The sequence below is a fragment of the Cajanus cajan genome, chromosome 11, assembly GCF_000230855.2.
Source record: "Cajanus cajan strain Asha chromosome 11, NIPB_CcT2T_4, whole genome shotgun sequence".
NCBI lineage: Eukaryota > Viridiplantae > Streptophyta > Magnoliopsida > Fabales > Fabaceae > Cajanus > Cajanus cajan.
The window spans coordinates 15,371,591-15,388,796 of NC_138527.1; the positions used below are offsets into that span (position 1 = coordinate 15,371,591).

The 17,206-nt window shown below is 39.9% G+C and overlaps 1 long non-coding RNA gene across 1 annotated transcript; it reads right to left on the reverse strand.

Moving 5' to 3' along the window:
- Nucleotides 1-2,358: 2,358 nt before the first annotated feature.
- Nucleotides 2,359-5,213, reverse strand: LOC109806496 (uncharacterized). Its single transcript, XR_002240394.3, has 3 exons — nt 3,859-5,213; nt 3,493-3,757; nt 2,359-3,405 (listed from the first exon to the last, which is right to left on the reverse strand). It is a non-coding gene; the product is annotated as an uncharacterized LOC109806496 (long non-coding RNA).
- Nucleotides 5,214-17,206: the final 11,993 nt, after the last annotated feature.

The window sequence follows — 17,206 nt, forward strand, 5'->3', positions numbered from 1 at the left end:
AACATCCTCTAGGCATATCATTGCACCCTATAATCAACAACAAAAGAGACGCTATATAGGTTGACCTACGGATCTGACGCTATGATCCTTGTAGAGTTCAAAGAGTCATCTCACCAAAAACTCACCATCAATGAACCACAAAATAGTGTAGAAATGATGAACAACCTTGATCTCTTAGATGAAACCAGAGAAGATGCCCGAGTTAAAGAAGTAGCTTGCAAGCTCTGCACCTCCAGGAGGTATAACTCCAAGCTCAAACCATAAAGTTTCCAAGTAGGAGACCTCATTTGGCAACTCATAGGAGACACAAGGAAAAACTCCACAAAAAGGAAGCTTGCAACTAATTGGGAAAGACCTTTCTGAGTCATCGAGGACTTGGAGAATGGTGCATATTGGCTAGAGGAGTTGAATGGCACAACCCTCCTAAGAACATGAAATGCCACTCACCTCAAATTTTATTTCAGTAGCCATTTGTAAAACTTATGTGATGTACTTTTTTTCTTACCTTAGTTTTTTTTCCAATAAAAGAAGGTTTTGATTGAGGAGGTTTTAATGAGGCCTATTTTCGCTACCACCTGACCAAACACGGAACCCAAAAAAAAGACAATAGTTGGTTGAATTTGAACCAAAAATCCATATCAGACCGAGTTTGAAGTCGAGTATGGAGTCTCGTGCACATAAGTGCAGATGTCAAAATCGATAACTTCGTAAATAAATCGACTTAAATGGTTGAGTTTGAAGCCATATATGCAACTTATAAAAGTAGACAAATTTGAAACAACACGAGCAATGGTTGGTCGAGTTTGACACAAAACCAAAAACCCACACCTGTTAGAAAAGAATGGCCTAATCCAAGAGGGGGGGTGAATTGGATTCAATAACCCTTTAAAAATTTTATCAGAGTTTCTGGATCTTCACATTCAATTAAAACTTTTCTATGACAGAATTCTCACTTGAAGCACTTCTCAAGACTTGTTATGATAATATGAATGCAATATGCTAACTTGATTGCAACATTATGAGGTTCATTAACAATGTTCAATTTACAGATTTAAAACATCAAGAATTACATTCACTTGTTAATCAAATTTTATCTTCCTTAGAAACTCAACCAAGTAATTGCAAAACAAGAGATAAGGTTGAAGAAGATTGCACAAGTCTTTTATACTGGTTCAGTCACTCCACATGTGACCTACATCCAGTCCTTAATCACCACCTGATTAAGATTTTTCCACTATCTTTAAGCAAGAAGGTTTACAAGCAAACACACATGCATATACTTCACTACCAAAAGATAATCACTTTCTTGACCCCAAGAAAGTACCCCTTGTAGATCCCACTACAAGAACCTTAATCACTTGAGAAACCCTTCTCAAGATTTTCCACAAAGATTCACAAAGAAACAAAAATGAAACGAATTCACCTGGAATTCTTGAACAATTCTTTGTCTTTCTCTTTCAAGGGTATGATGATGATGATTTTCACAAGTTCTTTCACAAATGTTTTTCTTCTTGGATTTTCACAAAGAAACCTTTCCAAGATGTCACACAGACTCTCTAAAGTGTTTTTAGAAGTTTATTATCAGTTTTCACTCAATTGTCTTATGTTTCAAAATAGTTCAAGTCTATTTATAAAAGTTCAAACCCAGATAATCGATTATTTTAAAGAATAATCGATTATTTTGTTCTTCAGATTTATGGAAATCAACCAAGAACAATTTAATCGATTATTTAGCTGGATAATCGATTATTCCAGAGAGTTGTTTCTGAAATAATCTATTATTTTGGCAAATAATCGATTATTACAGCAAGGCATTCCACTTAGCCCATTTGCTGAAATAATCGATTATTTTTAACAATAATCGATTATTTTGAGTCAGTTCTTAAAACTTCATTTTAAGTCTCAAAATAATTTTCCAATGTTCTCAACTCATCATCATCTACTCCCTACTTGATTTTAGACAAGATTTGCTCAATGCACAAAGCACACACACAAGTACAAATATAACAATTCATTTATAACACTCTATTTCCTAAACACTATTACATAGCTATACTTCAAAGCATTTTTCTTGACTCTTCCTTGACTTTGTTTTTGTGTTCAATATTGTTGTTGTACACACTTGTTATCTCCAAGTTGTTGTGATCATCAAAACTCTTTTAGTCTTCAGCTCTCCTAAGCTCAACAACACCTTGGTCAAATTCAAAGCCATGCAACACAAATCCTACATAGCTAATTACAAACTCAAATTGAAATATTTCCTAGTACGAATAAATCAGCGTTGAGATCGAGCACCACCAAAAAGAAATAAAAAAAAGTACAAAGTGCACGAGTTTGAAAAACAAAAAGAAAAGGCACTTGGAGAATGATAAAGTATTCATTATAAAATAATTCGATAAAGGCTACACAACTTAGACAAAAAAGCAGAAAAAAGGACAAAAGACAAAACAAGCACAAAAGAAAAAAGCCTATAAAAAATAAATAGAGAAATATGTAGAAACTTTATTTGCTTGTGCTATCAAACAGGTCATCCTCATTCACCAACTTCAACTTGCCTTATCGGACGTCTTTGTCAATGTCCAAAGCCGAGATGTAGATCCCAAGAGCCACCACCTTCATCTGACGAATGGCTTTGAAGAAACCCCTCTTATGCTCAATCATAATTTGGAGTTGAGTGTCCTAAAGCTCTTTAGCCACACCTTTCTTTGTCGTGCTCAATACCTCAGATTCCATCTTCAGGTCAACGGTCTCCTTGGCTTTAACATAAAGAAGATCTTGATTGCTCTTATGCCTCTCCTCGATAGCCTTCAACTTCTCCTCCAAGGCTCTCACCTACTCCTCATAGGAACGAGCTTGAGACCTGGAACCCTCAACTTCCAGCTCTACAGCTTTCACCTTTCCAAGCAGATCTCTGACCTTAGCAACATAGGCCTTATTCGCCTTGGTCATAACAAAGAAAGACTTCTTGGTCTTTTCTAGGTCATTCTTCACCTCTACCATCACTGCCTTGTTCTTCTTGGCCTTTTCAAGCTCTATCACATTCTTCTTCCACTTCCACTTCTAGTGAACCACAATAGAATTGAACCTCTGCATAAAAAACTTGACAAAATCCAGCCCCTCTATTAGGCCAACCTTCTCGATTATGACCTTATCATCAATAAAGGTAGGATCCTCTCGGTAAAAGCTTTCGACAGTGAGATTACGATTCCACAATGAAGTCACGTTAAGGGACATGCTCACATGGTCCAACCTAGCTAGAGGACGACTCGTGTCGAACCTCTGAAATATACATCGTGACTAAAAGGAAGACTTGATACTAGCACTTGGTGGAGGAATAGAGAAAGAGGGACCCTTTGGGTCAGCCTCAACGACCACAACTGCATCAGATGAAATTGGAGTAACAACCTGCTACACAAAAACAACAATAGCGAATGAACCAAGGCAAAAACCAACAATATTACAAGATACTCGCACAAATAAACAACTACATACCTCTTGAACGTGAGGCATAACTGGTGGCACTTCTAGATGATCACCTTCAATGGAGGGATCGGGAGACGAGCTTAGCAGAACTTGGGGGCTAGAGGTGAGGTCTATGGCCTCATGCAAAGCGGAAACCCCAAAAGTCAAGCCCTAATCAGTCTCAGGAGACTTCTTATTCCATTTATGTCGAGGACAAAGACTGCTTTGATCCTCCTCAACATCAAGGATCTCCTACTCCTCGGTGTTGAACTTAGTTTTCAGCTCGCGCCACTTACTATTCCGATATGCAAATAGAAAACATTACACAAGAAGTGTTATTAGAAAAACATAACTCTCCTACAACAAAGTCAACCAAACACATCGGTAAATACTTACTTTCTAGACTCTTCTCCTTATTCTTCGAGCTATAAAAAGAAAGGATGCCTTTACTCTCTAAAGGCTAAGGCAATGATTGCAACTTGTCTATGTCCTCCTCGTCAACAATAGTCAATACAAGATCATCGAAATTGGTAAACTCCAGAGGATCTTGCTGCTAGTAAAAGGGGAACCTCAGGTCCTCGCCAAGATGAAAGAGGTGCTTGGACGGAAGGTTAGTACAAATAGGCCAGATCTTAAAAAGCACTTCCTTGAAATTTTTATACAACTGGGAAAAGAGTTGGAAAAGCCCCCCTTGGAACTACCACTCAAAGAGACCCATCCAAGAGGTGGATCCCGATTTTTAACTGATAGAAATGCATAAGTTTAGCCAAAGAGATCATTACCCCAAAAATTGAGCATAGGACCTGAAAAGCTTGGAGGAAACCCAAACTATTTGAGTGAAGCTAACAAGGGGCCACATTAATGTGTTTAAGAAAGGCATACTCAAAAGAGGTGAAGGGGACAGAGACACCAATGTCTCTAAATAAACATTGGTACATGAAGAGAAATAGGGATGAAGGTGGACCCGAAATGAACACACTCATTAAATTGGCACGACTCGACCTTGATGAGGTTAGCAATAGAAGAAGAAAAAATCGCCAACTAACATCGAAGTAAGTTGGCCACAGGTATAGATGTAAACCTACTCTCAAACTTAACAACGTCACCCCTCACCCACTCGTACCTAGGGATAGAAATCAAGGGATTTGAATCCTTTCTATTATTCCCACCTTACTTTCTTTTTTTACCCTTACCCTCGCCATTACCCTTATGTTTCCCCTTATCTAGGAGCCCCGAATGGGGCAACCCTAGGGACCCATCATGAGCACGAGAATAACTAGACCCTACTCCCCCTCTAATAACACACAACTTTCAAGTAAATAAACAGAAGAGGAAAGGAAGTGATGCGAAAAAGTGGTACCCTGAAAGTTTAAGGTGGAACAAACAAGCTAACAACCTTTAGAACAACGACGTGAGCATAAGCACCAGAGAACACAAAGCTTGGACGAAAGAAAAGGGACACCAGAAGAAGAGTGAAAGACTAGAGACGTGCGAGGAGGAAGAAGCAAGACAACACTTAGGCAACATGAAAAATGAGTGAAAAGCGGGAAAAATTATAATAAAAAATGACAAAAGCCTCGAACCTGCCCCTCGCATTAAATAGGGACCATAATGACGAGCATAGCCCATCATTAAAAGGCCCAACCCATCATTAATGAGAGTCGCCTTTCGAGTATCGAAACACGCGCCATTTTAAAATAATGAACATCATTAGCACAATGTTTGATAAATGAAAGGACTCCACACTAGCAATGTGAAAAGTCACAACGTTTTTACACGACCCCTTAACAACTCATCATTTCAAGCTTGGGAGGCTAGTGTACCAATTCGGCCGAGAAAATAAGCTCGGCCAAATAAATAAGGAATCAAGACCACAAGTCAGACAATATAGTAATGACGTTGGCACATGATATCAGGTAAATGGGCCATGTCACCTAAAGACCTAGTCAAATAGTATAAGGTACGGTTACAATATCCATACTGTGAAGATCGTAACATTCGTAGATAAGATCATCCTATCTCTAAAAAGGTACATACATTATAAATAAGGAACATCTACATGATCAAAAACTAACTTAAGCATTGAAGTCTCTTTTGCAAGTACTCCCCCATCAGAAGAGATACATCATCAAGTAGAGCAGAAAGAAGCATATCGCCCATGAAAGTCGGTACAAAGGCTATCCTAGATGAGAACAAACCCTAAATCCTAAATCCTAAACATGAGAGTTGAAATGATACTGGTGTAACTTTTATCATTTATTACCGCTTAATAACTTTTAGTTAAATGTGAATTTTGTTGAGACACAAATACGCACCTACACACACGATACCAGTGTAATTTTTATCAATTAGTGTTCTTACCAGAATTTGGTCGTAGAGGTGATCCATCCAGTAAGATCGGTGAGCCTCCTTTGCTGATACGCTGGTACTCCAAGATGGGGGAGGTACCTGCAAAAGAGACTCCGATGCCAAAGTTAGTGTTTGTGGGAGTATGAATCTCGTATAAGTAATGCACGTACCTTAGTGTGAATTAGGGTTTCTTTGGGCCTTGGGCCTGAGATAAGATATGATAAGATCTTGAGGTAAGATATGATAAGATTAGATAAGGGATCTCTTCTGGAGCGAGATCCCTTGGGATCAGTTATGATCTACTTGAATGCCGAGTTGACGTCGTGTAGCGCGTCTCGAGGTCATCTTGCGTTGTGGTGCTGAGCTTGGAGCTCGGCTTCACAGTATGGTCAGTACACTAGCCCCCCGAGCTCCGAAGACCGTAGGTCGAGGAGTTAAGACCGAGCTCGCTGGAAGGGAGTGACCTTTCGCGCATGTTTGCCTGTCAAGATGCCATGTGTTGCAACTGTCGCCTCGTTTTCGAGAACGTGCAGGCGGCGTGGTAACATGATTGTATTTTTATCTGTTTGATGACATGGCCTCTTTGGGCCGATGTGGTATTCTGATGTCCATGTTTCATGACCGAGCTGAGGAACTCGGCAATGATGAGTTTACTGCTTGGTCAGGCTGGTAAACCTTTGATTGAGTCAATGGATTGGTGAGGGACAAGTCGGCAACTTGGCTAGCCAGTACACTAGCCCCCCAAGCACCGAGTGATGTAAGAGCGAAGGGGCTTCTGGGGAGCTCCCAAATTTGTTGTTTGAAGGTTCGAGCTCGACCTTGGTTAAGAAAATATGATCTCAAGGTTCGGACTGGACCTTGGCATATCAAGGTTCAAACTCGACCTTGGTTAAGAAAATATGATTTCAAGGTTCGGACTCGACCTTGGCATATCAAGGTTCGAACTCGACCTTGGTTAAGAAAATGTAGTCTCAAGGTTCAAACTCGACCTTAGGTGAGAGTATCGAGGTTCGTATTCGACCTCGAATTTTAGAACAATTTAATTAAGGTTCGATCTCGACCTTAGGTGAGAATATCGAGGTTCGTATTCGACCTCGGATAAGCGTACTTAAGGTTTGTATTCGACCTCAAATTTGAGTGGAATGATTAAGGTTCGAACTCGACCTCGGATTTGAGGAGAACGATTTAGTTAAGGTTCGGACTCGACCTTAGGCGAGAATATCGAGGTTCGTATTCGACCTCGGATAAGCGTACTTAAGGTTCGTATTCGACCTCAAATTTGAGTGGAATGATTTAATTAAGGTTCGAACTCGACCTTAGGTGAGAATATCGAGGTTCGTATTCGACCTCGGATAAGCATACTTAAGGTTCGTATTCGACCTCAAATTTGAGTGGAATGATTTAATTAAGGTTCGAACTCGACCTCGGATTTGAGGAGAACGATTTAGTTAAGGTTCGGACTCGACCTTAGGAGAGAATATCGAGGTTCGTATTCGACCTCGGATAAGCATACTTAAGGTTCGTATTCGACCTCAAATTTGAGTGGAATGATTTAATTAAGGTTTGAACTCGACCTTAGGTGAGAATATCGAGGTTCGTACTCGACCTCGGATTGACGTTTTGGAGGTTCGTACTCGACCTCACGTTTGAATGAATCGATTTGACTGAGGTTCGGATTCGACCTTTAGCGAAAGCATCGAGGTTCGAATTTGACCTCGGATGAACGTGTTCGAGGTTCGTACTCGACCTCGATTTTGGAATAATTGTTTAATTAAGGTTTGAACTCGACCTTTAACGAGAGCGTCGTGGTTCGTAATTGACCTCCAACAAAGGTTGGATGAACTTTGACGAGGTTCGGATTCGACCTCGGATAAGAGTATTGAGGTTCAGGTTCGACCTTAGGTAAGAGTACCAAGGTTCATATTCGACCTCAACTTTGAGTGAAACGATTGAACTAAGGTTCGAATTCGACCTTGGGTGAGAGTATCGAGGTTCGTATTCGACCTCAAACTGAAGTTGGATGAACTTTTAACGAGATTCGAATTCGACCTCGGATGAGAGTATTGAGGTTCGTATCCGACCTCAACTTCGAGTGAAACGATTGAACTAAGGTTCAAATTCGACCTTAGGTAAGAGTATCGAGGTTCGTATTCGACCTCAACTTTGAGTTAAACGATTGAAATAAGGTTCGAATTCGACCTTGGGTGAGAGTATCAAGGTTCGTATTCGACCTCAAACTGAAGTTGGATGAACTTTTAACGAGATTTGGATTCGACCTCGGATGAGAGTATTGAGGTTCGTATTCGACCTCAAACTGAAGTTGGATGAACTTTTAACGAGATTCGGATTCGACCTCGGATGAGAGTATTGAGGTTCGTATCCGACCTCAACTTCAAGTGAAACGATTGAACTAAGGTTCGAATTCGACCTTAGGTGAGAGTATCGAGGTTCGTATTCGACCTCAACTTTGAGTGAAACGATTGGACTAAGGTTCGAATTCGACCTTGGGTGAGAGTATCGAGGTTCGTATTCGACCTCAAACTGAAGTTGGATGAACTTTTAACGAGATTCGGATTCGACCTCGGATGAGAGTATTGAGGTTCGTATCCGACCTCAACTTCGAGTGAAACGATTGAACTAAGGTTCGAATTCGACCTTAGGTGAGAGTATCGAGGTTCGTATTTGACCTCAACTTTGAGTGAAACGATTGAACTAAGGTTCGAATTCGACCTTGGGTGAGAGTATCGAGGTTCGTATTCGACCTCAAACTGAAGTTGGATGAACTTTTAACGAGATTCGGATTCGACCTCGGATGAGAGTATTGAGGTTCGTATCCGACCTCAACTTCGAGTGAAACGATTGAACTAAGGTTCGAATTCGACCTTAGGTGAGAGTATCGAGGTTCGTATTCGACCTTAACTTTGAGTGAAACGATTGAACTAAGGTTCGAACTTGAACCTTGGTTAAGAAAATATAGTCTCAAGGTTCTGACTTGACCTTGGCATATCAAGGTTCGAACTCGACCTTGGTTAAGAAAATGTGATCTCAAGGTTCAGACTCGACCTTGGCATATCAAGGTTCGAACTCGACCATTGGTTAAGAAAATGTGATCTCAAGGTTCGGACTCGACCTTGGCATATCAAGGTTCGAACTTGACCTTTGGTTAAGAAAATTTGATCTCAAGGTTCTGACTCGACCTTGGCATATCAAGGTTCGAACTCGACCTTGGTTAAGAAAATGTGATCTCAAGGTTCAGACTCGACCTTGGCATATCAAGGTTCGAACTCGACCTTTGTTAGAAAAATGTGATCTCAAGGTTCGGACTCGACCTTAGCATATCAAGGTTCGAACTCGATCTTGGTTAGGAAAATTTGATCTCAAGGTTCGGACTCGACCTTGGCATATCAAGGTTCGAACTCGACCTTGGTTAAGAAAATGTGATCTCAAGGTTCGGACTCGACCTTGGCATATCAAGGTTCAAACAAGGAAAATGTGATCTCAAGGTTCGGACTCGACCTTGGTCTTGCTTTCCTTGTGGTTTGTCGCGAATTGCCTTGCGGAACTCGGCATGCTCCTTCAATTTGGATGTAGCCAGCAACACGAGCACAGAGCTTATCCATGTCGCGGGGGGCTTCTCGGCACAGGCTGTCAACGAATGGTCCCAGCTTGAGTGCCATGAGCATGGCGTGTAAGGTGACCTCGGGATTCAAGTTGCGAATCTTCACCGAGATGCCAGCATAACGTTCCATGAACGTCCGTAGTGGTTCGTCGTCGCCCTGTCTAAGGCTGGCCAGAGCAGCCGACGTTACGAGGTGAGGTCGACTCGTTGCATACTACACCGTCAATCGTCTGACTAGAGTGCCGAAGCTGTCAATTAACTTGGCAGGTAGCTGGGTATACCAGTTGAGTGCGGCCCCTTTGAGCGAGGTCGGGAAGACCCTACACAGAATAGTATCCTCATTAGTGTAAAGGTTTACCTGTGTGATGTATAGATCGATGTGCTCGTCCGGGTCTGTTGTACCGTCGTAACGGTCGAGGTGGAGAGGCTTACACCCAAAAGGGAGAGGTGTCTCCATGATACCGTCCACGAAAGGATGACGGCGGAAGGTCGTCTGATTCCCCGTGCCGTGGGCGGGAGCGTTGTTGATGTCGTGCGCCGACCTGTTCGTCGGTGCGTGAGACCGATGTGTGGCAGGCTTGGGAGTCGGTGCCCTAGCCGCCGTTGGCCATTGAGAAACCGAGTGCCCTTCGTCCTCATTCAGGTTACTCTGTAGAGGGGGTTGATCTGAGTGACGCCGAGGGAGTTGAGCACGAATACGCTCGTTCTCGGCACGTAGTGACGCTAGGTTGGCTTCATTAGCGGTACGCATTGCCGCTAGGTCAGTTTCATGCTTGGCACGGATGTTGCGCAGATCGGCGTCGTGTTGTTGCCGCATCTGTTCGACCTGGTCGATCAGTCTCCTCAATGTGGCTTCGTTGTCCATGGTAGCTGTGTGATCTGCGTCGTTTTTTGCGCGTCTGCTATGGCTTTTGGTGAATACCATAAGTGTGGCCGATAAGAGCTGTCTTGATAGGCCCCACGGTGGGCGCCAAATGTTCTTACCAGAATTTGGTCGTAGAGGTGATCCATCCAGTAAGATCGGTGAGCCTCCTTTGCTGATACGCTGGTACTCCAAGATGGGGGAGGTACCTGCAAAAGAGACTCCGATGCCAAAGTTAGTGTTTGTGGGAGTATAAATCTCATATAAGTAATGCACGTACCTTAGTGTGAATTAGGGTTTCTTTGGGCCTTGGGCCTGAGATAAGATATGATAAGATCTTGAGATAAGATATGATAAGATCTTGAGGTAAGATATGATAAGATTAGATAAGGGATCTCTTCTGGAGCGAGATCCCTTGGGATCAGTTATGATCTACTTGAATGCCGAGCTGACGTCGTGTAGCGCGTGCTCGAGGTCATCTTGCGTTGTGGTGCCGAGCTCGGAGCTCGGCTTCGCAGTATGGTCAGTACAATTAGTATATCACTCACTAACTTTCAATTAAATATAAATTTTGTGGATTTAACTGTTAAATTATAACTTCATATCACCTTGTATGTGTATACCAAAATTTGTTAAAATCGAACAACTTGATGATAATCAAAGTATTTATATTTTAGTATATTTTGAAATATATATATATATATATATATATATATATAAATATATTACGTTAATTTTATTTTATAAGAATAAGGTAACAAATCATCTTAGATTAATATAAAATTTTATATAAATGATTTAAGAGTAAGGAACTTCTAATGTAATGATAAATTTAAAAAATTCACATTTAATTAAAAGTTATTAAATAGTATAATAATTAATAAATTACATAATAGTCATTTAAAATCTTATATATATGTATATATATATATATATATATATATATGAGGAGGGTTTAAATGACACAGGTGTAACTTATACTAGGTATTACATCGTCCAATAATTTTATATTAAATATAAATTTTGTAAATCCAACTATTAGATTGAAAATTATTTACTCTTAGATCATATATACAAAATTTTATATTAATTTAAGATAATTTGATATTTCATTTTTATAAAAAAAATTGAGGTAATATATACATTTCAAAATATAATAAAATATGAACACTTTGATTATCGTTATTGTTCAATTTTAAAAAAATTTGATATAAACTGTACTATCCGTACTGCGAAGCCGAGCTCTAGCTCGGTACCATAGTATAGGACGACCTCGGACACGCGCTGGGCGACCTCGGCCAAGATGAGGCCCGCTATCTAATTAGATCAGTAATGACGTAATTAGATAGCGGACCTCGTCTTGGCCGAGGTCGCCCAGCGCGTGTCCGAGGTTGTCCTGTACTATGGTATCGAGCTAGAGCTCAGCTTCGCAGTACGGATAGTACACTAGCCCCCGAGCTCTGACGGCTGTGGGTCGAAGAGTTAATGTCAAGCTTGACGGGGAGCCGTGACTCTTCGCGTACACTTCCTTGTCATAATGCCATGTGTCATAACTGTCACCTCGTTCCCATAACGCGTGGGCGGCGTGTTAATGGGAGGTGACGGTTATGTAATGATGGCGCACTCTGCCATGACGGGCTTCATTAAATGTGTCGTCAGTTGTGCCTCCTTCCTGACACGTGTCACGGTCGTTTTGAATTTCGGGGAACCCCTTTTCTCTCTCTCGTGCCCTTTCCCCTTTCACTTTACTCTTTCGTTCTCTTTCTTTCTTGGCTTCTTGTGTACGCCGATCTTTGCATTCTTCCTTTCATTGTCTCCGTTTGCCTTTGTCGTCGCCGTTTCTGGCAACCCAGTCGTCTTTAAGGTTATTACTAAAGGAGTACCAGGTACTTCATTTTCTCTGTCTTCTCTTTCTGCTCTTCCTCCCTACCAGTCTTCTTCGTCTTTCTCCTTTTCTTTGATCTTTCCTATTCTCAATGGCTGGTAATGGTGGTGTCGCTTCTTCTGCGCCTGCCAAGGGCAAGGGCAAGGCGCACGACAAGGCAGTGGCTACCGGGACGGCCGCCACAGAAAAGAAAAAGGCCGAGAATCATCTTAAGGAGTTCGTCCCCGACATTCCTGGCTATGATTGGGTCAGGAGTGACGTGGGGGACTTCTAGAGTGTGTTTAGGTTGTTCATGGAGATCAATGCAATGCGAAAATCGCATAGGATATGTAATTCTTCCGTCTCCAAGTTCATCCGGCTCGAGCCTTGTCGGCCTGATGAGCGTGTCTATATGGGGGTCCTACTGACCCTCCTTTCTTTTATGTGTACAAATGTCTTTTTAGGGATTTAGGCATGTGTCTTCCCTTTTCACAATTTGAGTATAATTTTCTGAATTTTATCAACTTGGCACCTTGCCAGTTGCACCCCAATAGTTGGGGTTTTTTGCGGGCTTTTCAAGTCCTATGTTCGGCCTTAGGGATAGAGGTGTCTCTGCCCATTTTTACCAGTTAAAAATGGGTGTTCCTCATGGAATCATGCTTTGGAGTGCAAGAGGTGACATACTCAAAGATCCAAGAGGAGTGGGCTAGACATGGAAGATTGGGCCAGTCAAGGCCCAATGGGCCCTATGGGCTTGGAAGGCCCAAATCAAGTTTCAACATGGGCCTATCTTGATATAAACATTCTTATTATATTTTGTTAGCATAGTTTGAATATATTTTGGTCTTGTATTTTGGACCATAGAGTAGCATTTTAGGTTTTAGGCTAGTTGGGCCTAGTTTTGGGCTACACAGGCCTTTGGGCTTTTGGTACCCAATATTGGGCTCATTTTCATTCTTGTAATTTTTCCTTTCTAATGTATTTGATTGACCATTGTATTTAGGTCATTATAGTAGGATTATACAAGGATTACTTAATTAGGCAAATTAGACTAAATTAGGTTTAATTTGGAAGTCATTTAAGTTACATTTGAGTCACATGTTTAGCACCATGGGTGGCTGAACATGTGCCACTCAAATTAACCCTAAATAACCTTCAAATTAAACTTAGATGCACCTAGCTCCTAAATCCACGGCCAAACCACATGGGAGCCAAAATTTGAATTCAAATTTCAAGTTTGAATTCAAATTTTAGGTGCCACATGTGGGCTTTGGTTTAGGCGCCAACTTGTGCAATTTTCGGAAGTCTACATAAAGTAATTCTTCTCCTATTTTATTCACTTTGACATTTATGAAATTTGAGAGCCATTGAGTCGAGTTTCTTCATCAAAGTCACCGTGAGAAAAGAGAGCTTCACCCTAGGAATCCTTCTTGGTTTCCTTCTCTTTGAAGTGAGTATTCCCTTGAACCTTAAGCTTGGATGCTTCCATCCAAGGCTTAAGCCTTCTACCATTCAAGTTTCTTCCTTCTTCAAGTGTTCATCATCTTCATTTTCCATCTCCTTTGAAGAAGATCCGAGCTAGGAGAAGCTAAGGAGAAGAACTCCAATCACTCCTCCTTACCTCCTCCATCATTTTTGGTATCAAGAGCAAGGTTCTTCAAGGAGATAAGTTCTCTTGTGTTTTGTCTGATTATTTTGTTGTTTGTGTACTCTTGTATGTCTTCTTTGAGTTTCTATTCGGATCTAATTTTTTTTGAAGTAAATTTGTTCCATAGATCCATTGTTTGATTGTTCTTGATTTCTTCCACAATCAACATGTTTAGGACCTATTTGCTTGTGCTTACTTTTGCTTTTATTTGAGTCTCTCCATTCCTTGTATGTCTCCGTGATTGGACCTCATTCATGTGCATTTAGATTTTGGTTTTTAATCCTTGTTTTGTCTTAGAGTTTGTGATGGAAGAGCATGGGCTAAAGGCCCAACCACTAGAGCTATGGCCAGAAGGTTACTTGAAGATTTGACTGCTTCAAAGCTTAGTGGGCCCAATGGGCTTGGTGGGCCTAGGGTGCTTCTCACTTGGGCGTGATTGATTAAACACCATGTCTAATTGTACTTTCTTAGTATAGGAATCTATTTTCATGTTGGTCTTGTATTTTGACCATAGATTAGGGTTTAGGTGTATTTGGGCTTAATTTTGGGCTTCTTGGGCTTTGGGCTTTTGATACCCAATATTGGGCTCATTCTTCTTCTTATATTTTTTTATATTCATTGTATTCATTAGACCAATGTATTTCGGTCATTAGAATAGGATTATATGAAGAAAACATTAATAGGAGAATTAGGTTTCATTTAAGCATCATTTAGAAGTAATTTAAGTTGAATTTGAGTCACATGGTTTGCATGGAATGGATCCGGCCATGTGAGCTCCAAATTCACCTCAAATCACTTCCAAATGACACCTAAATGAAGGTAGCATCCGTGTGATTAAGTGAGGTGGCCAAAGTTTGAATTTCAAATTCAAATTTGAAATTCAAACTTGGCGCCACTTTTGTTCACTCAAGGTGCCGCCAAGTAGCTCTAGCTTTCTCCTATAAATGTATCTCTTCCCTTCTTGTAAAAACACTTTTGAATATATGAGATTCTGAATTGTTTCAGCCATCTTCAAGAGTCACCGAAATTCCAAAGAGAGAACCTAGAGAGTGCCTTCAAAATCCCTTAGGAAAACCTAGTTTCCTTCCCTTTGAAGTGTGCAATCCCTTGAGTTCTTGAGCTTGGATGCTTCCTTCAAGGCTTAGGCCTTCCTACCTACGAGTTATCCTCCATTAAAGCTTCATCAATCCGTGTTTATCTCCATTGAAGAAGATCCATGCGTAAGGAGAGCTAAGGAGGAGTTATCTTCCACTTCTTCCAACCTCTTCTATCAGTTTATGTTTAGTCCTTATATGTTAAAAAAATCCTTGAATAGCATGTTTAACCTAGTGTTCTTGTGAGTTGTTTGTTCATAATTTGGTCTCGGTTTGCTTTCTATTTTGCCTACCTATATGTGTTTTTTATTTTGCCTTATTGAGTTCATAATTTGCTATTAGTTCTAGCAAATTTCTTTAAAGTTAGGTTTCCTTTGTGTACTTAAGTTTTCAAATCACTTTCTATTGAAAATTCTTAAAAAAAATTGTGTTGCTTAAAATTTCAAGTGTTTAATCCTACTTTTAGTGCACTATCTCTTTTGGATTCAAATTTTAAAAGCATAGAGGCTGAAAAATAGAGGAAAATACAGAGCCTATTGTTTAAAAATAGTTTAAAAAAATAGAGCAAAGTGAACAAAAGAATCCTTTACAAAAACCTAAAAAACTAGTGCACTAGTTTCATCAATTTTTCACTTGAATTTTGATCAACTTGTAGTTTCGGTTTCTATATCTTGGAATTGTGAAAAATTTGAAAACAAAAGGCAAATACCTTCTCTAGAATCTTAATTTGAATTCAGAAAAAGAAAGAATAAAAAATATATAAAGCAATTTAAAAGGAAAAAGCCGAGAAGTGTAGAAACTAGAAAATTCACTTGATTCCTTAATTTTCCTTTGACTACTACTTTGTGTATACTTGTTCAAATTCCTTCAAATTTTTTTGTGTTGTTAATCTACTCTAGTACCTATCTAGGAACCTTCTTAACTGAGTGTTAGCCTTCTTTGGAGTCTTATTTTTCAGTTTTATTTGTTGGACATCTTTGAGTCTGGTCATATACACATTACTCTACAATTTTAGGTATAAGCTTCTTAAATTGTGCTTTTGTTGTGTTTTCTTTCATTAAAATTTCTGGGCTGGAAGTGGCCTCAAATCCTTGCTTTAAGGATCAAGCATTGACTCAACAAAGAGTAGGAAAGATTTGGACATTAAGACAACAAAATTTGACCTAATTTAGTGACCAAATTTTTCCTAAACTACCTTCACAAGAGTGACCATTCCTTTCACCTTGTGAGCAGCCTCCATTAACCATTTTTGTTGTATTCATTGCGCAGGTTCAGGAACAACTTAATTTAAGGGTTAGTGGCGGATTGAAGCACTTGAACAAGTGCTAGAAACATTGGACAACAAATCTGTCACTAATTTTTGTTACAAAGCCGCCATTATTTGCTTTCTAGTTTAGTTTAAATTTTGCCAATTCTCTTGTATTTTTAAATCAATTTGTAAAGCTTGGAGGGAGTATTAAGAAGCTGGTCAGGTATATCTAATCCCTTGGTAATCTACTCACGTGTAGTACTAGTGGAAGTGGCTTGGAAATTTCATATGTTTCAAGCTTCCACTTAGGGCAAACCGACTAGTTACTTATCTTTGCTTCCTTTAAGTGTTTGTCTTTAATTTGTGTTTAATTTGCTGCCATGATTCGTCTAGACTTGTGTAGTTTTAATTGTGCACACTTAGTTAGCTTCAAAGACAAATTGTGAAAAAAAAAAACATACAAATTTTTTTGTGAAAAGTTTTGGGGAATTGAAAGTACCACAAAAGAGTTTATTGATTTCCACTTGAAAAGGCTTGGTTATTAAGTGGCTCTTTGTAGCTCACCTCCCTTGATAGTGCAACTTGTACACTTAGACTTCCAAGTGCTATTTTCATTCCTAGAAAATACCAAAAATATTTTTATATCTTTTGCATTACATTTAAAATTCTTATTGCTTAAACATGAGTCATATTTCTCAAAGTAGTAGTGACTTTGAATCTCCTAAAAGTTTTAAAAGAATTGTCAAGGAGGTTGACGCACTAAAACTTTGGAAGCAACAAGAGGTACTTCGAAAAGAAAAAGAAAAGATTGAAAGAGAAGTACAACTTATTGCTCTTGAGGAAGAGATAAACCAGATTAAGCAACGAGAAGAGAAACTTTTGAAAAAAATCCATAAAAGAAAAAGTCAAAAAAGTTCTACAAAAGGTTCCAATGCCTCTACAAGCCAAGAGGATGAAGGTAGTTTAAATGTTGATGCTTACTACCAACCAATACCTAGAAAAATCATTAAGGAACCTAAAGTGAGGGAATCAAGGGTTGATCTCCCTTACTTTCATGGG